Source organism: Rhinatrema bivittatum, chromosome 1, assembly GCF_901001135.1.
Source record: "Rhinatrema bivittatum chromosome 1, aRhiBiv1.1, whole genome shotgun sequence".
In the NCBI taxonomy this organism is placed as follows: domain Eukaryota; kingdom Metazoa; phylum Chordata; class Amphibia; order Gymnophiona; family Rhinatrematidae; genus Rhinatrema; species Rhinatrema bivittatum.
Window position 1 is genome coordinate 156,586,004 of NC_042615.1, and position 22,852 is coordinate 156,608,855.

The window sequence follows — 22,852 nt, forward strand, 5'->3', positions numbered from 1 at the left end:
GAAGATAGCTAGATGCAAAAGTGAGAGGAAGCCGGGCAATATCAGCAGAGCATCGGCTTCCCGAGGCAAGGATCAGCGGGTCTGTAACCAAACTCATAGAAGACCCCCCCCTCCCATCCCACAGCCTAGGAAGTGCCCTGCAAGATATTGGAAGAAGACCACGTGTCTGATGTGAACCACGTGTCTCTGGAGCCCCAGGAGGACAACATGGCAGCTGCAGATGCAAGTAAGACTGCCGGCGGAGGAAAAAAGAGCAAGAAGTCGTCTCCTAGCAAGGAATGGCCCCCTGTCTCCAGCGCCTTGGGATCTGCTCCCTCCAAGTGTAAGAGTGCAGCATCCAAGCAGAGCACTAGTGGTAGACAAAGAAGGAACAGGCAGTGGATCAAGGTTACAGGCGGGCTTCTGAACAGCAAGAAGACAATCTTGATCAGCTGATTCTTCAACCGAGGTGAGATGCGGCACCACATGGTACGCACTGGGCTCACAAGCGGTTGGAATGGAACGGGGAACCACCTGTGAAAAGGACGAGAGCACAGAAGGACACAGCAAGCAGAGAGATACCAGACCAGTACGCTATGCTGCTCCAGAGCACTGATAATGAGCAGCCTTCATGGGCCCAATGATGAAGGGGGCAAATCTGTAAGTGAGGTGGGTGGTTATGGGGATATAAGAAGAGGTGGGGAGGGGAAGGTGTGGCAGAGAGGAAGGTGGGGAGAACTGGTGGAAAGCGCAGAGGAAGGGGAAGTCAAAGATGATGAATGGAATGAAAACATCATTTAAGCTCTTAGGCAGGAAAAAGGAAAGGTGAGTTAGAGGAGCATTTAATGCCTGGGATTCCTCAGGGTCCCAGTCCTCCAGCACTAGTGATTTCATCCTCAGGTTCTGAATTGGAAGCCACAGCTTGTAGCGGGCCCGGTACCGGTGGGTGACATCAGGGTTGGATCTGTGTACGGGGAGAACAGTAGTTTGGGTACATATCCAATAGCACTGCTTGGAGTCTGTGTCCCAGAGAAGATAAAGTGAAAGATCCGGGAGGGGAAATATGTAGATGTATTGAAGCTACTGTTAAGGGATCCCAAGGAGGCAGGGGAAGAGAAAATAACAGACAAAAAAAGCAGGCAGGGGGGAGGGGGGGGGGGGGGTTTCTGGGAAAAAAACCCAGCAAGTGCTCATTCCTATAAATGACCGGATCTTGGGTTTTCACATATTGGCCAACATTATTGGTGAGAAGAGGCCTGATTTGCATGCAGGTCTATGGAGGTGCTCAGACATGATGCTCAGAGCCCACAGAACCTATGGCAGTTGGGCCTGGTTAAACTCAGAAAGGAGCTAGCTTGTAGCAAATCAGCAACTTGGGGATTTAGGGATACAGACCTATGGCTCAGTGAGATGACTCTGCAGCAGCCGCAGTCCTGTCAGCCAGGGTCAGGGCTGGCTGTGACACACCAGTCTTTGGCTGAGGGTTATGGGACAGGGCAGCGTGAGCTCCCCACTACACTTGGCCCCCCGAGCAGCAACTGCCGAGACGCCCTATCGGCAGTTCAACAATGGACAACGCCCCTGGATGCAAGCCTGCAAGTTCAAAGACAAATGTACTAACTGTGGGGGCGGACACCCAGGCTTGCATTGCCAAAAGAGAGCCCAGGGGCCCCTACTGTGCCTGCAGCAGGACATTTAAAAAAAAAAAAGCAAAGACCCCAGTATCTTCACCTGCGATGAGCCCATAGCTAGGTAAAAACCTAGATTGTGAAGTTGCACAGTTGCTATGGGAGGGTTTTCCCTTAAGATTCAGGATCCCATATGAGGCGCCAGGGGCACATTGCAGGTGAGGAATGCCGAGTCTCTTAGGGCTAATGAGGGCACTCATACATTTTCTGGGAGGAGTAGAGAGCATTACAGCAGCTTCAAGGGGAGCATTTTGGATTTGCACAGCAGGAAGTAGGATTCAATGGATGGGTAATTGCACCATGAAATGGGGCCAGTTGTTCCCAACATGGTGCTTGCAGCTCACACTGAACCACCACCACTCGCTATCCTGATACACCTGGTGGCAATGTCCTAGCAGGCCTTAGAAGAGTTTTGAGAATTAAGAACCTTGTGCAAATTGCAACATTATTCCCTAGATCATGGATAATATAGTCTGATATTATAGTGTGATGCTCCATCATAGAGAGGAAAGATATAAAAAAAAAGGAGAAAGGGGATTAACTGGGAAATCTCCAAGTTTGTTTCCATCTAGATAGTGCGGCCCTGAGACACGATTTTAGTGTGAAGGATTGCCCAGGGATGTACAAGTCAGATGGCTTGCATCTGATAAGAACATAAGAAATTGCCATACTGGGTCAGACCAAGGGTCCATCAAGCCCAGCATCCTGTTTCCAACAGTGGCCAATCCAGGCTACAAGTACTTGGCAAGTACCAAAACATTAAGCAGATCCCATGCTACTGATGCCAGTAATAGCAGTGGCTATTCTCTAAGATATCTTGATTAATAGTAGTTAATGGACTTCTCCAAGAACTTATCCAAACCTTTTTTAAACCCAGCTACTCTAACTGCACTAAACCACATCCTCTGGCAACAAATTCCAGAGCTTAATTGTGTGTTGAGTGAAAAAGAATTTTCTCCAATTAGTTTTAAATGTGCTACTTCCTAACTTCATGGAGTGCTCCCTATTCCTTCTGTTATCAGCCATCTCTTCTCCAAGCTGAACAGCCCTATCCTCTTTAGCCTTTCCTCATAGGGGAGCTGTTCCATTTCCTTTATCATTTTGGTTGCCCTTCTCTGCACCTTCTCCATCGCAACTATTATCTTTTTTGGGATGCAGTGACCAGAATTGTACATGGTACTCAAGGTGCAGTCTCACCAATGAGAGATACAGAGGCATTATGACTTTCAGTTTTATTCAGCATTCCCTTCCTAATAATTCCTAACACTGTTTTTTTTACTACTGCAGCACATTGAGCCCACGATTTCAATCTATTATCTACTATGTCACCTAGATCTCTTTCCTGAGTGGTAGCTCCTAATATGAAACCTAACATCGTGTAACTACAGCATGGATTATTGTTCCCTATATGCATCACCCCTTACATTTGTGCACATTAAATTTCATCTACCATTTGGATGCCCAATCTTCCAGTCTTGCAAGGTCCTCCTGCAATTTATAACAACCTGCTTGTGATTTAACTACTCTGAATAATTTTGTATCATCTGCAAATTTGATTACCTCACTCTTCGTATTCCTTTCCAGATCATTTATAAATATATTGAAAAGCACTGTTCCAAGTACAGATCCCTGAGGCACTCCACTGTTTACCCTTTTCCACTGAGAAAATTGACCATTTAATCCTACTCTATTTCCTGTCTTTTAACCAGTTTGTAATCCACGAAAGGACACTGCCTCCTATCCCTTGACTTTTTAGTTTCCTTAGAAGCCTCTCATGAGGGACTTTGTCAAACGCCTTCTGATATCCAACTACACTACATGAGAGCTTTCCAAACTGTGTGTCACGACACGTTAGTGTGTCGCCTGCAGTGTGCAGGTGTGTCGCGCAAGCCCGGTCAACTCTGAGGCGAGTTTGGGCTTTTTTTTCTAGAGATTCACTTTTTTTTTTTTCAGTTCGTGGGTTGCTTATTATTGGGCGATTTTTGCTGTCAATCGTGGTTTTTTTTTGGACTTGGTGGGTGGGACTTGAGCCCAGCTGTCCCTGTCATTGGCTGCTGCTGCCGATGAGGCCTGGCCACGAGGAGTAGTGACTGCAAGCAACAGTGTCTGGTGGTCCTGGAAGGTTTTATGCAGCACGGCAGGCTTGAAACCTGAAGTGAGTGAAGCATTTAACTGGCAACAATCAAAAAGAAGAGGTACATGAGTGTGGGGGCCAGACGTGTGCTGGGGGGGGAAGATATGAGTATGTGGGGGCCAGACATGTGCTGGGGGGGGAGAAAGTGTGTGGGGGCCAGACGTGTGCTGGGGGGGGGGGGAAGATATGAGTGTGTGGGGGCCAGACATGTGCTGGGGGGGGAGAAAGTGTGTGGGGGCCAGACATGTGCTTGGGGGGGGGGGGGGAGAGAGATGAGTGTGTGGGGGACAGATATGTGCTTAGGGGGGGGGGAGAGTTGAGTGTGTGGAGGCCAGACGTGCTTGGGGGGGGGGGGAGAGAGATGAGTGTGTGGGGGACAGACATGTGCTGGGGGGAGATATGAGTGTTTGGGGGACAGACGTGCTTGGGGGGGAGAGATGAGTGTGTGGGGGACAGAATTTGTTTTATTATTTTTATAAATTATAACAATAACATTAATCTTGGAATATTATATATTTTTTATATAAATGAAAGGTTTTCATGAGATAGGTTGTGTTATGAAACATTTTATTTATGTATATATTTAAGGAAACATACATAAATTGTCAAAATATATTTCGTTTGTTTAACCTTTAACCTCTGGTTTGCTAGTAGACTGAATTACTGTGTCATGAAATTATGTTTGTCTAAAAAGTATATATCTCAATGTTAATCTCACCCTCCTATGCCTAACAATTTTTTGTGTGTCAATTTTTATATATTTTTATATCTTTTAATTAAAAAATAATATGGAATGGAAAAGGTAAGTTTCATACATATGAATGCATGCCTCCTCGGCCTTGCTTCAATTTTGTAATGTAATCATAAGCTTACCGACCTTCCAATCCCTTTTTGTTTATATTCCTTCTTTATTTTAATCAGTGTGTGAATAAATAGTAAAATTATTCTCTATATGACGCCAGTACTGGCTTTTAGCTTATCTAAGATATTTATAATCAAAACGCCATTAATATAAACCTATTTAAGGTAAGATTTTATACTAGGAAAATGTCCGTACTAAACGCCATGATGGCAAGGTATAGAAAACGTGTCACTTATCTCCCAAACGCCATGATGGTAAGGTATAGAAAACGTGTCACTTATCTCCCAACACAGCTGTGTTTCGAAAAAATATCCTTTCTTCCTCAGGGGAGTTTGTATCCTTTAAATGGAACGCGCTCTCAAGTTCCGCCAGTTCTGCAGACTCTTCTCCTGGCCCGAATTTGAATATCTCCTGCCTCAAAGTGGCAAGCGCTAATTCAATGGCGTGCAATATCTCCTGCCTCAAAGTGGCAAACGCTAATTCAATGGCGTGCTGGTTTCCTCGACATTGTCTTCCTTTCTCTCAGGCTTGAACAGCTCTGAATGGCGGCGTTTTTTTTGCGTTTCTCAGTTTGCTTTTTTTATAAAAAACTACGGATCACAATCCCGCCAATGGTAAGAAGGACGTCTTAATTGTTACGTTACACAGGAGTTTAGAAATCAGCTGTGAGCGACGTGTCACTTGTTACGTGTTGCGTGGCTCACACCAATATGTCTAAAGATCAGCTGAGAACAGCGTCTTACGTCATCAGAATGAAATTTCTATTCAAAACATGCTATAAAGCTTGTGTACCAGCAGGGAATCCGGCTCGATTATTCTGATTATGTCAAATCAATGTTGTCCACTCGATTTCTTCGTTCAATCCATGTGGAACCACCGTTTTTAACCTAAAAATCCAATGTTGTTCCTTATAATTTAAACTTCTCTTCTGATCACCTCCTCGTTCGTTATCATCTATTTTGTCCAAAATCGTCCATCTCAGTTGGTGAAACTGATGGTCCTTGCTGACACAATGGTCAACTATTGGAGCCTCCATTGTTTTAGTGTTAAGTTTTGATCTGTGCTCTATCAACCTCGTTCGTATTGCCCTTGATGTTCTGCCCACATAGTTTTTTGGACATGGGCATTGTATAAGATAAATCACATTTTTGGATGTGCAATCGGTATTTCTTTTCCTTTTTACGAGGTATCCTGTTACAGAATCTGTCCATTCTCCACCTTCTATGGTCGTGCTGCACATGTCACATCTTTGACATGCCCTGTGCTGTCCCCCATAATGTTCATCATTTTTCATTATGTCTGAATGAACAACTTTATCTCTGATGTTAGACCCTCTTGTAGTGGCTATTAGAGGGAATTCGTCAAATTCTTCATGAATTGCTAATATAGGCCAATGTCTCCGAATGGAGGCTATAACCGATGCCGTCGCCGTACTTTGTGGTATGATACAAGTTAATCTGTTCTGTTCCTTTTTGTTCTGATACTGTAATAATAAATCGCGATCCGAAAATTTGGCTCTTTTGTAAGCCTTGTTGATGACTTTCTTAGGGTAACCCCTATCTTTGAACTTATTTTTCAGTAATTCCGCCTGCCTTTCGAATTCTTCCGAAGTAGAACATATTCTCTTGTATTGGAGGCTCCAATAGTTGACCATTGTGTCAGCAAGGACCATCAGTTTCACCAACTGAGATGGACGATTTTGGACAAAATAGATGATAACGAACGAGGAGGTGATCAGAAGAGAAGTTTAAATTATAAGGAACAACATTGGATTTTTAGGTTAAAAACGGTGGTTCCACATGGATTGAACGAAGAAATCGAGTGGACAACATTGATTTGACATAATCAGAATAATCGAGCCGGATTCCCTGCTGGTACACAAGCTTTATAGCATGTTTTGAATAGAAATTTCATTCTGATGACGTAAGACGCTGTTCTCAGCTGATCTTTAGACATATTGGTGTGAGCCACGCAACACGTAACAAGTGACACGTCGCTCACAGCTGATTTCTAAACTCCTGTGTAACGTAACAATTAAGACGTCCTTCTTACCATTGGCGGGATTGTGATCCGTAGTTTTTTATAAAAAAAAGCAAACTGAGAAACGCAAAAAAAACGCCGCCATTCAGAGCTGTTCAAGCCTGAGAGAAAGGAAGACAATGTCGAGGAAACCAGCACGCCATTGAATTAGCGTTTGCCACTTTGAGGCAGGAGATATTGCACGCCATTGAATTAGCGCTTGCCACTTTGAGGCAGGAGATATTCAAATTCGGGCCAGGAGAAGAGTCTGCAGAACTGGCGGAACTTGAGAGCGCGTTCCATTAAAAGGATACAAACTCCCCTGAGGAAGAAAGGATATTTTTTCGAAACACAGCTGTGTTGGGAGATAAGTGACACGTTTTCTATACCTTACCATCATGGCGTTTGGGAGATAAGTGACACGTTTTCTATACCTTGCCATCATGGCGTTTAGTACGGACATTTTCCTAGTATAAAATCTTACCTTAAATAGGTTTATATTAATGGCGTTTTGATTATAAATATCTTAGATAAGCTAAAAGCCAGTACTGGCGTCATATAGAGAATAATTTTACTATTTATTCACACACTGATTAAAATAAAGAAGGAATATAAACAAAAAGGGATTGGAAGGTCGGTAAGCTTATGATTACATTACAAAATTGAAGCAAGGCCGAGGAGGCATGCATTCATATGTATGAAACTTACCTTTTCCATTCCATATTATTTTTTAATTAAAAGATATAAAAATATATAAAAATTGACACACAAAAAATTGTTAGGCATAGGAGGGTGAGATTAACATTGAGATATATATATTAGCTAGGTCTCACTTTTAGCGGAGATTGGGAGAGTTAATTATTGTCTAAAAAGTATGTCACCAACATGAAAAGTTTGGAAAGCTCTATACTACATCTATTGGCTCACTTTTATCCACATCTCTGTTAACCCCTTCAAAAAAAAGTAGCAGATTTGTGAGGCAAGACTTCCCTTTGGTAAATCCATGCTGATTGTGTTCCATTAAACCATGTCTTTCTATATGCTCTGTGATTTGGATCTTTAGAATAGTTTCCACTATTTGTCCTGGCACTGAGGTAAGGCTCACTGGCCTATAGTTTCCCGGATCGCCCCTGGAGCCCTTTTTAAATATTGAGGTTATATTGGCCACCCTCCAGTCTTCAGGTACAATGGATGATTTTACTGATAGGTTACTCATTTTAACTAATAGATCAGAAATTTCATTTTTGAGTTACTTCAGAACCCTGGGGTGCATACCATCTGGTCCAGGTGATTTGCTACTCTTTAGTTTGTCAATCTGGCCTACTACATCTTCCAGGTTCACAGTGATTTGGTTCAGTTCATCTGAATCATCACCATTGAAAACCATCTCTGGAATTGGTATCTCCCCACCATCCTCATTATAAACATAGAAGCAAAGAATTCATTTAGTCTTTCTGCAATGGCCTTATCTTCCCTAAGAGCCCCTCTAACCCCTCAGTCATCTAACAGTCCAACTGACTGTCTCACAGGCTTCCTGCTTTGGATATATTTTAAAAGTTTTTGTTATGAGTTTTTGCCTCTATGGCCAGCTTCATTTCAAATTCTGTCTTAGGCTGCCTTATCAATGTTTTACACTTAATTTGACAATGATTGTGCTTTTCCCTATTTTCTTCATATGGCTCCTTCTTCCAATTTTTGAAGGATTTTTTTTTTGGCTAAAATAGTCTTTCACCTCACCTTTTAACCATGCCAGTAATTGTTTTGCCTTCCTCCCACCTTTCTTAAAGCATGGAATACATCTGGACTGCACTTCTAAGAGTGTATTTTTAAAAAATGTCCATGCCTGTTGTACACTTTTAACCTTTGCAGCTGCACCTCTCAGTTTTTTTCTATTTTCCTAATTTTATCAAAGTTTCCCTTTTGAAAATTTAGTGTTAGAGCTGTAGATTTACATATTGTCGTCCTTCCGGTCATCATTTCAAATGTGATCATGTTATGATCACTATTGCCAAGTGGCCCCACCACCGTTACCTCTCTCACCAAATCCTGCGTTCCACTAAGATGAAATCTAAAATAGCCCCCTCTCTCGTTGGTTCCTGAACCAGTTACTCCATGAAGCAGTTGGTTATTCCATCCAGGAATTTTATCTCTCTAGCATGTCTTTAGATTGTCGGATTTTGGTACAGACATTGTAATGTGCACCTGTCAGGACACTGAGCAGGCAGCTCTACGTGCCAGGAATTCAGCTGCAGTGCATGGGGGGAGATGAGACAAGCAAGGGTGCTGTCCTATCTCTTGGCGGGAGATGACGCAGATCACAGCTTTGGCATGACGGTAGCAAGGACGGAGGAATGTAGAGGGACCTAACAATACTCTAAGGCCTCGCTGAATTAGGCCAGAGAGGAAGAAGATATAATTTGAGCAGATTCAATTAAGAGCAAGGCTGGGTTGGTCTGGTGGGCTGTGAGAACAGTAAACGCAAGCAGAGAAGCATCTGAGTTGGTCTGGCAGGCTGCGGGCATAAATCATTGAAAACAGTTGTGGGGCAGGCATAGCCGGGTCAGTCTGGCAGGCTGTGCGCTCTCCACCTTGGTCGGGTGATGGCATGCTGGCTGCAAATGACAATCTAGATAGACCTATTAATTGACCAATTACTATATATATATAGTAAGCCAAACCTTAGATAGTCAGCTAGGATGCAGAAGATGCAATTGTACTTTTGGATTATAAATAAAGCTGCAGCCAGAATTCTTCCACAAAGAGACTGCCTGCTGACTCTCATTGCATACTCTGTTTAATGTGCTGTAGGAACAGGAGGAAGGGGAGCGGAGAGGGCCAAGGAGGTAGTAGGCAAGCAGTGCTGTGCTTGGCCGGGACCTACAGTGTCCGCATTATGTCCAGGTCACCTTCGGTGCATGAAACTTCTAGGAGTGGTCAGGAAATGGTGACGAACGAGGACACATTTTAAAAAAAAATCTCCAGGGGTAATGGGAGCAAGCAATGCAGTTCCTAAACGATTTGTTTCCTGTTGTTCTATCTTGGTTCTTCATCCTGTGCAGAGAATTACAAAGTCCTCTCTGGCTGCTCTGAATGAGAAGGTCTAACCTCAAAATAGCTTACTGCTGGCAAGCATTTGGGGTGTTTTGACCTTTCAACAAAATCTAGAATTTGTGGGTCTAGTCTTGTTCAGCCAACCCTAATCATTTTCTCCTTTATATTAAGTGGCAAAACCCTCGGTTTGTATTTGTCATCCTTCTGTTAGAAACATCTGCCGACCCGGACAGCTTTCAGAGTCTCTTGCTCTCAGTTCACCGGGGTCAGCAGCGGGCGCCAGATGACTTCTGCAGTTTATTCTTTGCTTTCTTTTGCTGACAGATGCTCAGCGCTCTGCTTTTTTCGACCCTCCTCATTCTCCTCCCATGTCTAATATCTACTGATTCTTGTCCAGCTCGTAGCTCGTCCCGTCTTGTTTTTTCTTTTCCCATAAACTTTGCTGATGTTACCATTTTTGGCAACCAGAAGAATTTGCATTGCAGATTCCTGAAATACTTTGCTTGTTAAATTTAATGGCACTGGTAGCAATACAAAGGTAGTACTTGTGCCCTTGCTCAGCTTATTTGTTTTAAATCTTGTTTATTTTGCTAGAAATACTTTTGAAGATTAAAACGAATCTAAGGGATATTAATAGATTTAAAAAAAACAGTAATTAAGGTTGTGAGAGACACTATTGAAGTATCCAGTACTTCTGCCTTGGATGTTGTGGGAAAGCCAAAAATATTCCAAGGAACCTACTGCAGAATATAAAAATCTATTTTAAAAAAGTGCAAATGCTGTGCACACACTATTTCTCTTAGTTCTCATTAACTGGGAAGGTATTATAGTATCTAAATAGATAGCCATTGTTTATTGCACTGATTAATGATTGGTATTCTATAATGATAATTGATACCTCATGTGTTCTTATTTTCTAGTCTGACATTTTCTTGATAGTTTGATTAACCTGTAAAGTTGTAAACTTCCCACCTGGTGTCTCTTGCTCTCTTCTTGTGTGTGTGTATATATATATATATATATCTATGCAAAGAGAGACAAAATGACAGCAGATGAGAACTGTAAGGCCCATTTAGTCTGCTAATTTCTTGATGCAATAGCACAGAACTGACTCCATCTCTGCTTTACCCTCACATACAAAGATCCTTTCTTACTGTTTCGGCCTCCACTGGGATGCTAATACATGCATTCACCACCCTTTCCAGGAAGAAGTATTATCTTATGCTCCTCCGACGACTACTCCCTATGAGCCTTATATCATGACCTCTTGTTCTAAAATAACCCTTCCTTTGAAAAATGCCTAGTTCTTGGAAGGGCAATGGAACAGATTTTGTAGCTGGGGTGCAGAAAACTCCTTTTGATGTCTGCATATAACACAAGTCAGTATTCCTGCGTGTCAAAGGAGAGGGTGCTACAGCACCCCTAGCTCCACTTTCTATGTCTTCATGAGAGTTGTTAATGTATTTGAGGTATTTGAAAGTCTTTATCTTCTCCTGTCATCTAGGCTGTGTATGTATGTACAGATATAGATATAACTATCTGCTTCTTATATATTCATAGTAAGTAGAAAGCTGAAAGGCTTCTGCACATCCTTATGAAGCACCTAAATTGCTAAGCCTAAATCCATCCTTCCTAGGATGATATCCCTTCAGTAGAGGGAAGCGGTCACATTGGGAATCAGCATTTTTTAGCCTGTGGCTTTTCTACTCTAATAATGGAGCAATGCTGTGTACATGGGTTCCAGCCGTGAGAGAATTCTCTAGTGCTTTGTTATGAATGGATTAAGCTGTGGGATTTTGGACTAATGAGATTTTCTGTATGGAATAATTCGTGCCCTTACCTGCCAGAGAGTTTGGTTCTAATTTTGTATGTCTTACTTCCCTCCTTTCAGTATGTCTGTCAGATGGAGGTGTGCTATGTTTGGTCTTCTGTATTCTTCTAACCTTTTAAATTTACAATGGCCAGGAATATGTTTTGAAAATCTGCCCATCCTGTGTGGCCTTCCCAGCAATGCTACAGAATAGCATTCTTAAATTGCTTATTTCTGTAGCGCTGCTCGACGTACACAGTGCTGTAAACATTTCTGTCTGTGAGCACGGACTTGTCACTTTGAACTAGGGATGCAAATATTGTTGAAAAAGCCCCCGCCCAGCCCAGTGTACCCGCACGGGCTAGTCAGTAGTGGCACAGCCTTGTCCAGCATGGGGGTGGCCACAGGAGCCATGCAGCCAAACGGGATGAAGCAGCAAAGTCAGCGGTGGTGGGATTCACTCATTCCTGTCCTGGCAGCTAATACAGGCTTAAAGTGGTGAAATGTAATCTACACATAAAATGTATTCATAAAAGAGGATCCTAAAGTTCCAGTGCAACAATAAAATAGAATCTAATTAAACAATCCTGTCACTGGACTGAACAGTAAAACCTTTCCTTATTGGTCGACTGTTTAACCATGTAAGATTTTACGTACTTGGAACACAAGCTACAGATAATGGTGATAGCAACCGCCCTATCGTTCAGAGACACCCATTCCTAGCTCTCTCCCCTGTGCTTCGTTTCCATACCAAGGGAGAAACTTCTTGCTGAATCTTATTGTGCAGGAGCTTTGGCATCTCTTGCCCAAAGGGATGGGATGAGATTTTACCCTGTTTGCTGAAACGTTTGTGACTTGTGATGCTAAAGCTGTATTGTACCTGCAAGCAGCCCCGCTGTAGGTATTTTTCATTCCAGAGGTTGCAGCTGGGTGCGCTGGGAGTCATGAACTAGCAAAGAGTAGGCAGTGAGGTATTCAGAGAACAAAACACTCCGCCAGGTGAGAATCCCTCAGTTAACTAGTTTGAGATTTTTATTCCAGAGGGCCTGGGGGGGGGGGATTGGGGTTGGACGCAGCTGGTTATTTCATCTTAGTTGTAATATTATACTATAAAAAGTGTTCAGCTTGTTGAGACAGCATTTAGCCCATTCTCTTGAAAGAAAAAGGAACAATAGATTTAGGCCCAAGAATTTGTGTTTAGGATATCCTGCGCTCTCTGAAAGAACGGATAGAAATAACATTGCTGTTTTCTCACAAACCGTAATCCAGTAGTGAAGGTGCATTCCCTATAGACTCTCTACTCCTGGAAGGAGATCAGAGCCATTTCCACATTAATCTTAAGAGTAACTGATCCTGCCCAGGGCAGGTTAGTTATTCCAAAAGTAACTAATGATGAATTAAATGTATCTGAATGATGTTTTGGATGCAGCTTCAAGATGGAGGGTGAATACGAACGGAAATTATTCCACATTTAAATTCGGGATTATTTTCACAGCTGGAATAGAACAGGGAGTGAAGCTAGCTGAACAGATCCAGAATTGAATGCTTGAATAATTAATCCAGGAATAGAAGGCTTTTGGAGTGAAACAGTGTTAGAGTGAGAGAAATCCTGGGTGACAGAAGAGATGCAGGTGGTACCCAGGATGTGTGGAGCGCTATGGTGGCAGCTGGCAGGACCCTGTTGCAGGGCTGAGGAGAAGAAAGGTTGGGGTGGGTGGGCGAGTGCCAGGAAGAGGAGGAGGAGGAGGAGTGTTTGGAAATAAGGGGGTGAGAGATGGTGTGGGGGAGAGAATAGTGTTTGGAAGGAGGGAGAATGGGGAGAAGAGTGGCTGGAGATGGAAGGGGGGAGAGTAACGGGAAAGAAAGAGAAAAATAGCTATAGAAATTAGAAAAAACAAAGAATTCCCCAGCACCTAAACATTTTTGAGTGGTGCCTGTGTTTTCTAACTATTTTTCCACCCTTGGTGGTAGTTAATTCTTTGCTGGTAATCCAGCTGTCTGGGTAAAAGAAAACTTGTGGGAAACCAGTCTCCTAATAAACTGCACACGGAAATGCCTTATATTTATGTACACCAGTGTTACAAGAGAGGGGTCTCTGATACTGCGGATGATCCATGCTGGGAACAGGACACGGAGTGGTTGCCATGTCCAAGCCTTTTCAGAAAGGGATTATGAAGAGGAGCAGCTGCCTTTGTAGGAACAGTTTGCTAACTCTGGCATAAAAATGAACTTGGCAGTTAGATAGAAAGGATTAGTGCACATTATATATTTTTTTAATAAACGGAGAAAATTGAACTCTTGTCCTGCTTTGGGCAGCTTCTGTCATTTTTCATGTGCAACAGTCAACTGAGCGATGACCTGATTCTGTTTTGTGTGACCGATGCATGTGTCAGCCGGCTCACAGTTTGGGGTGGGGATAAATTGTTCATACCGGTGAGTTATTTTAACAAAGCTCGTGGCAGAGCCAGGATGAAAATGGGTAATTTAGCATTGCTTTTAAAATGGCTTTGTTATTGTTCAGCGAGGTAAAAGGGCTAGGGCTGCCAGCCGGCTCCAGGTTATCGGCACCTGTTGAGCCAGTCCTGGTTTTAGTCATTGCATGCCGGGACTTTTAGCTCTGATTTACCTGTGCAAAACTAGAAATTCCTGAATGCAGGGGGTTGGGGGGGTAGAATCAGGGCCAGGACCATTTGTTTGGAAAATCGGGAACCAGTTGGTAACCTTAGAAAAGGCATCCCCTCCAGAGCCAGACAACAACGTTCTCATATACTTTGAGGAGGGTAATCCACTGCTGCTGGAAATGTCCACTTAGTGCCCGGAGCAGCAGCTTTGCAGATGTCATCTTGCTTCCCCCCCCCCCACCGTGAGAGAGGGCATTTGTTAGTCCTTAGTGGATGCTTCCTTCGGCAACAGGAGAGCAGCCGTCTTTTAAAGCAAGCTAAAAAACAAAGCTTTAAAGTGGCTAGCATTCCTCTTGGCCCTGAAATGGATTTGTTCCACTGGGTTGGAAAGTAAACCAGCTTGAATTTTGACCCTGAAAATTCTCTGCGAAAAATTTGAGTCCACGCATATGGAGTCTGGTTGGTTGTGAAGGATAATATCTTCCTGTACCGGCAGCCTTCGGTCCTCAAAGTCCTGTTAGGAAACTTGCTCGGCTCTGGCCTGTCACAAAGATTAGGGGTGCGTGGGAGAGCAGATGGTCTCATTAATGATGTTCCAGACCTGAGAATTCCAGCACAGATAGCTGTGGTTGTTAGCCGGATTATAGCGGGCTGTCCGTCCCGGTCTTTAGGATGAAGGACATGGCTGAACTGGATCCAGACATGCGTACATGCTCTTTTGAACACGAGGCACGTTTTGGCAAAGGATAGAACCTTTTGATGCTGCAGAGGAAAATGTTGCATCCAGGGTGAGGAATGAGATGGAAGGGAAAAGTGCTCACCCTCAGGGGCCGATGCAAAACAAAGCGTGGAAAGTGGGTGCTGAAAAGTCAGCGCTGGCTTTCTTAATGTGCGCATGGCGCCCGCAAGGGGGGGCGACATGCTATATGCAAATTAGGGGGTTGCGCAGCCCTAGCGCCTCCTTGCTTACACGAACCCGCGGCGGCTGCCGGTTACGGAAATTGACGCCAGTGAACTCGCCTGCCAGTAATGAAAATGGACGCAGAGGCAGGCGTTAATACATGAGAGCTAAATGTGCGTCTGAGACGCACACTTTTTTTTTGAATGCGGAGTGAATGAGTGATAGCCTCATTTACATGCATTTGCATGTGATGAGCGCTATCGCATTCGCTCCGCGTCGGATGTGCGTTAAATAGACGCTAATCCCCCTATTGCATTAGGGGGTAGATTAGTGCCTATTTAACCCACGTCCGACTGTGGGTTATACAGTGCGCTCAGCTGAGCGCACTGTATTGCATCGGCCCCTTCAGTTAGGGATCGTGTGTTGCTCTAGTTTGCCATTGCTGTTTCATAGTTAGGATTAATAGCTTATGGCAGCTGAAAGTGTCACCAAACTAATTTTCATGAGCAGTATCTCTAGGGGAGAAGTTATGACAATAGCTTTCCACTGACACAAGACTGATGGGGAAGTGTTTGATTAGCAGCAATGTTACTGACTCACTCAAAGTTGCACCGCCGCTGGTTTCCAGGAAAGCTACGGTGTCACGTGTCCTTACAATTTGTAGGTGTGCGCATGTTCAAAATCAAACAAAAAAAAAAAGTACCAACCACTTACCAACTGTGGGTTGGAACTGGGGAAGATTACGACTGAAAAAACAGGCAGAGTTGGGCTAGATTGGTGGAGCCAAAACCCCTCCCCCGCACCAAAAAAATCAGGGATGCTTTCACATTACAGAATTGTGCAGTTCTGAAAGGTAATCTATGGTATGCAAATTGTTTTCACTGGAAAATATTTTGTGGCCCAAAGTTGATTAAAAACAAAGGGAAGTGAAATGCAAACATCTGTATTCAGTTAAAACTTAGCCGAAGATGCAAACCCACAAAAGCAGAGAAATGGGGACTGAGGCTGCCACGGCTAGAGATGTGAATCGGAACCAGAATCGGATCCGATATCAGTTCCGATTCACATCTCTATAGATGTGAATAGGAACCAGAATCGGATCCGATATCAGTTCCGATTCACATGTCTAGCCACGGCACACTTCCTAATGTCTGCTTAGATCACATCATAGCAGCACATATGGTTCTTAGCTGGCGGGTCCCTTAACATAGTGGGTCATGGTTTTTATTTTTTTTTTAATCCAGATTTATGGTCCTTTGGAAGTAGAGCAGGAAACTTTAATAAACGAGAAGTGCCCTGAATCGTTTCCATTAAATGCAAAGACCAGCCATGTTTGTAAAATATTTCCTAGTGTTCAGAATCCACATGTGCCATGGTGCCTCAGTGATGATCCTTTTTTGGCGCACTTGCATCCAAGTCTGAATCTGTGAATACTGTACAGAGCACTTGCACTGACTTTCTCACAAAAGCATGTTGATTGCTCCTTTTGTCTGAAGAGGATTCGCTTTGCACCCGCAAACACAGAGAACAAATAAGCAGGCCGATGAAATAAGCTGCGTTTAGCCGAACGCAGTTGTACCTGTACTTGAACGCACAGTTTCAGGCCGATGCAGTAACCTATGCTTTAAAACCGTGTGCTGGAATTAAACGCACAGTTTTAACTCACAGGTTTACCTTTTTTAAACTCTTGATGTAGTAAGTTAGCATTATGCTAATGCATCAGGAATTAAAATGTGCATATGAGGAGTTAAGACATGGGTTCAGCACAGGCTTGAATGCACATTTCGACTCGGGGGGGGGGGAATGGTGGGGAACCGCCATGGAGTGCTTAAGTTTCTCCCATATCCGAAGCTGGCTGCAGTCTCCATGGAGGAGAGGCCCCAGCTGGAGACCGGCCCTCATCCCAACCATCCCCCTGTACAGGCCTGGAACCCCCATTTCATGGCCTGTAGAGCGATTTAATTAACGCAGCTTGAACTCAACCACTGCTTGCAGACGAGGATATTTGTGTGTTTGGAAGAAGCAGAAGATATTCTGCACAAGGTTTATGAAATCCTTTAGGGAAGAGTTGAGAGGCTGAGCAGCCGCCGCTGGGGTCATCAGGTTTTACGCTTATAAAACGTGCATTCAAGCGCGGGTAAAACTCTGCGTTCGGCCGAACACACCTTATTGTGTCGGCCTGCTTGTGAGCATAAACCTTACTGCTGATGCAGGAAGGAGTTTTATGCTCACAGAATGTGCGTTCACAAATGGGAGCCCTGCTTAGCATCCTCGCATGGAAGTCCCATGCAGATGAGGACATTAAGCAACAAACCCCAATGCAGAAAGGTGTGCTGGCCTAACTCGCGTTTTCTGAATGCTGGAAACTTGACTCCAGGTCGGAGATGGAGTGAACTTTCCCGCGTCGATCAGAAGTGCAGAAATGTGCTCTTCATAGAGTCCTATTTAGACTGCTGAGGTGCGAATTCAGCGGTGGCAGAGCCTTTCATACTGCTCACCTCACCTCTGCGGCGGCAGCTTAGCGTCTCTGTTCTCTCCTAAAGGATGTAATAAACCTTGTGCAGAAAATCTAGCTGAATATCTTCTGCTTCCTTCAAACTCTCACGCTATCCCCGTCTGCAAGCAGCGGTCGAGTTCGAGCTGTGTTAATGAAATCACTCTGCAGGGGATGGCGGGAATCGGTTCCAGGGCTTTAGAGAGAGATGGGTGGGACGAGGCCGCCGCCGCCTGTGTTGCAGGCTGGTATCCAGCCGGAGCCTCTCCTCAAAGGAGGCTTGCAACCAGCTTTGGGCAAGGGAGAAACCCAAGTGCGTTAAGAAGCTGTGCGCTGACTTTCAGCGCGCGGTTTGAAGGCACAGGTTATTGCATGGGCCTGAAAGTGCTTCTGATTTCAGCTGGCGCCTTTTGAACCCTGTTAGAGTGGCTCTCTGAATGGAGTTGAGGAAACCTCTTAGCATGCGAGCAGTTCCACGTATGCTTCTTTCCATATGAAAAAGCTGCTGAACCAAGCACTTCTGACAGGAAAAGAAGGCATGGGGCAAAAAAAAAAAAAAAAGTAATGACTCTGATCATAAGAAAGCACAGATGAGCTCCAGTAATAGTCCCTTGATTGTGGGGAGTGACATTGAAGGTTTGGCCATACTTTACCTCTGTATTCAGTTGTAATAAACCTCTTAATGTGTGTACAAGGCCCTCCACTGCAGCATGGCCTAAGAGCACCTGCATGGGCGCCTGCATCCTGAGAGAAACCTGGGAGGGAGGTGGGGGAGCTTCCCAGGCGAGGGTAGGGCGAGGTTTGATTGATGCCCTCCTTGTGGGCTGCATGATGTGCATTTGCTGCGGAAATTGTAAATCTTCCATTTTAGTTTAGATAGAAGTGTGAGGAAGAGAGATGTCGGACTTCTAAAAGTACAATGATTTAAAAGCACCCGAGCATCTCTGCCTTTTGCATTGGTTTCAATCCTCCTTTGTGTTCACCTTGTAATGTTTCGTTTGCTCTAGCTTTCAGGCTGTGCGGCGAGCTGAGATGACGAGCTAAAGCCGAGAAGCAACTTGTGAGAAAGCAGATTAACGACAAGCCTTCTCTTTTCATAAGGTATGTACTCTTTTTTTTTTTTTTTTTTTTTTTAAATCATCTCCTTAGTTAAAAAATGCTAAAATTCTTTTGCTATCTGTACCTGTTGCGATTTTCTCTTTCTAATGCTGACGTTGTGTGCGGCTCTGTACAAAGTGCGCATGCGCAGCATTGCAGTGACAGCTCGGGGCCGCGTGTGTTTAGCTCTTTCACGTACAGGTGCGGTACTGCCAGATCAGCTTTCATTTTCTTTTGGCGAGCCGTGCTATTAAAACGATCTGAACGCTGGTGCTCTCTTTGCTGCTTGTCGTTAGCTTTCAGTATTCCAGCTCAGAACGGGCGTCATTAAAGAGAATTCTTCGAAGACATTCAGACAGGAGGTCAGGTTTAATCTGCATGCTTTCCGATCCTTAAGAACTTGTCAGTAGGAGCAGCGCTTCTCTAAAATCATGAATTTCACGTTTGACCAGATGATACGTTCGGCCCTGATTGTGTTGTGGCGGGGAGGGCTGGCAAGAGATCTGAAGAGAATTGGCAGAAACACCTTTAGCTAGGTAGCTCTCCTCCATTCTCTTTAACAGGGACCCTTCTGCATTAGCCTTTGGAAGATGCAGATTAAGGGTTTTACCTCGTGCCTCAAACTTAGCAGGAGCTTTTGGGAACAGCACTGCCAGTCAGGTTGGAGACCTTCTGTCAAACTCCAAGAGAGTTGTGCTCAGGCTTTTCCGCCTTCCGGGTCCTTCCATACTGAGATAAGCTTCCTTTTCCTCGACAGGAAAAGTCAGCATCAAAGAATATTATCTTGCGCGAACTCACTGTGCTGCAAAGGGAAAAAACTGTTTTCCTCTTTGTTAAATAGTGAGGGTTCGTTCCCTTTTTGAACAATTGCCTCTCAGCATAAGGGAACTCGCTCCACTTAAAAACAAAAACAGTCCCTTCGCACATTTCAGGTAGCACACGCAGGGCAAGACATGGGATTTTCCATTAGCCATCAATAATCTGTAATGAGCAGGTCATGCGCAATTTGGGTTGCCTTAGAACTGTGTCATTGACTGGCTCCAGGATGGTGGCTTTTTTGCAGGGAGGTGGTTAGTTTAAACTTCCAAAGTGGAGTGCTATAACCAGGGCTTTTGGTTTTCTGCAGCAGCACAGGGGTAGGTTCTGCATGGATGATTCTGTAGTCTTGTTTTCAAATTTCTTGTATTAAGTTTTTTGTATTAGGTGTTATCCAGCTGCATTTAAAGTAACAAGCGCCCCATTTTACTGAAAATGTTTCAAGTTTTAAATGTATTCCTCTTTTGACAGATATTCTTTTCTTTGTTTTTGGTTCATTCTCCCTCTTTTTTCACTGTCTTGCTTTCTGTTCTGGATCCTTGCCAGTTTCTCTTAGTTTATTTATTTATTTAAATGTTTTATGGACCGTCGTTCCATATGAGAATCACTAGTTCGTAACGGTTTACAGGTAAAACATTTGTAATTATAATGAGTGTTATAAGGTGGATAAACATTGATAATAAACGGAAGTAATACAATGGTAGACATATAACATGAATACAGAGCTAGATTAAAGGGGTTTGCAAGGGGGGGTGTTATTGGTCAAGATTTATTTAGGGTATCTGAGCCATGGGGACCTGGGTGTTTCTGTCAAGTAGAAGGCATTTTTGAGTAGCCAAGATTTTAAGTCGCTTTTGAATTTCTTTTTATCTGTTAATGTTCAAAGTTCTTCTGGCATAGAAATTCCAAAGTTTTGGGCCAGCAACTGAGTTAGCATTAGATGAGAACCTCTTAAGTTCGGGATTTCTAGGAGGCCTTTGTTCTGTGATCTGAGAGTTTGCGGGGGAATGTGAGGTTTAAATGTTATTCCTAGCAGATCGTTGTTGTTCAGGTTAATTAGAACTTTATAATGTATTCTTGACTGTATAGGAAGCCAATGCAGAGCCATCAGTATTGGGGTGATGTGGTCCAATTTCCTTGCTCTAGGCAATAGTCTAGCTGCAGCATTTTGCAGTAGCTGCAGAGGTTTTAAGTGACTAGTCGGAAGACCTAGAAGTAATGAATTACAGTAATCCAGGTTTGAGAAAATGAGAGATTGTAAAACTGTTCTGAAATGTGTTGTTCTTAGTAGATGTTTCAATTGGCTCAAAATCTGCAGCTTGTGGAAACCAGATCTAATCAGTTTGCTTGTGGGCTTTCATTGTTAAATTTTCATCGATTTGGACCCCTAGGTCTCTCACTTTGGTTGCTGGGGTTACTTGGCAACTTCCGAGATCTGTCCCTGGGGGTATAGATTTTTGTGGATTGCTGCTCAACCAAATTTATTTCAGTTTTTTGGGAGTTCATAGAGAGTTTCCATTGAGCTAGTTTTTCTTTTGTTTTAATCATATATTCAGAAATTAGTGATGTTTTTTCAAATGATTTTGTTAGAGGGAAATAGAATTGTAGATCATCCGCATATAGGAAAAAATGTAAACCCAGATCTGTTAGTAATTTGCATATGGGCAGCATGTAGATATTAAATAATGTCGCTGATAGTGCTGATCCTTGTGGTATGCCAGATGAGCTTTGGAAGTTGTCAGACAAGTGACTGTCAACTTTTACTTGGAATGATCTATCTGTGAGGAAAGAAGTGAACCATTTTAGCACATTTCCATCAATCCTGATGTTTTTCAACTGTTGGCAAAGCAGGTTATGATCAACAGTGTCGAAGGCAGCTGTTAGATCAATCAGGGCTAGGCAGTATGATTCATTTGAGTAAAAAACCTCATAAAATAGGATCAGTTAAGGATTGAAGAAGAGTTTCAGTTGAGTGTTTTTTCCAGAATCCAAATTGGTTAGGATAAAGTGTCTTTTTGTCTTCAAGATGATTTTCTAGTTGGGTAAGGACTGCTTTTTCAAGTATTTTCACAATGAAGGTTAAGTTGGAGATTGGACGATAGTTATTCCAATCATCAGGTTTTCCAGATTTATTTTTTAAAATTGGTTTTATAACTGCCTGTTTTAGGCCTTGGGGCATATAACCTACCACAAGGGCGAGGTCGACTAGCGTTGTGATTGTAGGGGTTATTGTCTGGTTTACTTGTTTCAGCAGGGTGGCTGGTATCGGGTCAAAGGGATACGTACCAGATTTTAGTTTGGCTATAATTTTGCTTATCTCCAGTTTCGATACCATTTTATCAAATTCTCTGACTTCCTCCATTTCTTCCCTCTATAAACCATCTCCGTCCGGCCCTTCCAGTCACCTTTCCGCTATCCTCCTAAGTCATTTTCCCCATTTGCTTCAGTCATGCTCCCTCCATTCTTTCTTTCTCTCCCCTACTCCAGGTTCTCGCCTTCTCTGTTCTTTTTTCCTCCATTCCCTCTGCTTCACAGTATGATTGTGCAACCGCGCCCTGGTGTGCCTGTCCGCATAAACTTATATGTAGTGACTCTTCGGGACTGGATCCTTACCAGGCTAGCTTGAACACACTCTTACTTTCAAGGCCGGGATTCTTGGTCAAGTGGGGAAGAAGATTACTTCCAAGGCCCCAAGTGCTAAGGGCGATTCTTTTTGTCTTGGCTCTTGTTCCTGGGAGCGGGGTATCTGCATGTCCCAATGTGTGCAGAGTGCCAGATAACATCACTGGAGCCTCTGTGTTAATGTCCAAACTAAAAGTCTTTACTGTTGAAATCACTGATGGAATATGGCACAATTAACTTAAGCCACAGCCCAACAGAGTCTTTTATTTTTTTAATAATCTCTTTCCTCGACCTATGCAGGAATCTGTGGCATCAAAACTAGGGAAGCTTCTACCCTCCAGGGCTTGGAAAAATAGAGTTCCCAGGTGGGCAGTATATCCCTTAGATAGGCAGGCCACCAATCCAAACTGGCAAAAAATGTTACTGTCTCCACACAGAGAGCTAAATTCTCTCTCTCCCCAGGGTAGTGGAAACACTGGATGGGTGTCCCCGTGATCTTAAAGTTCTCTTTACTTATAGTTAGTTAGTTATTTTTCTGTATCTCTTTAGTTAGGCCACAGTCTCTTTATTTGTTCTTTATGGATCCCTGATGAGGGGATCCCCTTGAAGCAAGCAGCCCTCTTGCCTCAAAACTTCCTCCTGGATCTCAAAATCAAAGTCTTTCCCTTCAGATTAAATTAACACTGGAGTTTCTCCTTGCTGCAGGTCACTGACACCCCCTTCCTCATGGAGGGCAGGTCTTCCCTAACCTGCATAG

At 43.6% G+C, this 22,852-nt stretch overlaps 1 protein-coding gene across 8 annotated transcripts in view; it reads left to right on the plus strand.

Annotated features, from left to right (window-relative positions):
- APBB2 (amyloid beta precursor protein binding family B member 2) overlaps window positions 1–22,852 on the plus strand; it is a 681,814-nt gene that overhangs the window by 100,243 nt on the left and 558,719 nt on the right. For 7 of the 8 annotated variants that reach the window (XM_029588914.1, XM_029588877.1, XM_029588923.1 and 4 more), the window contains exon 2: window positions 18,567–18,660. The gene's annotated coding sequence lies outside the window, so the exon portion shown is untranslated. Of the gene's footprint in view, window positions 1–3,842; window positions 3,863–18,566; window positions 18,661–22,852 lie in introns of those variants that run through there. The other variant, XM_029588895.1, reaches the window with a different exon arrangement.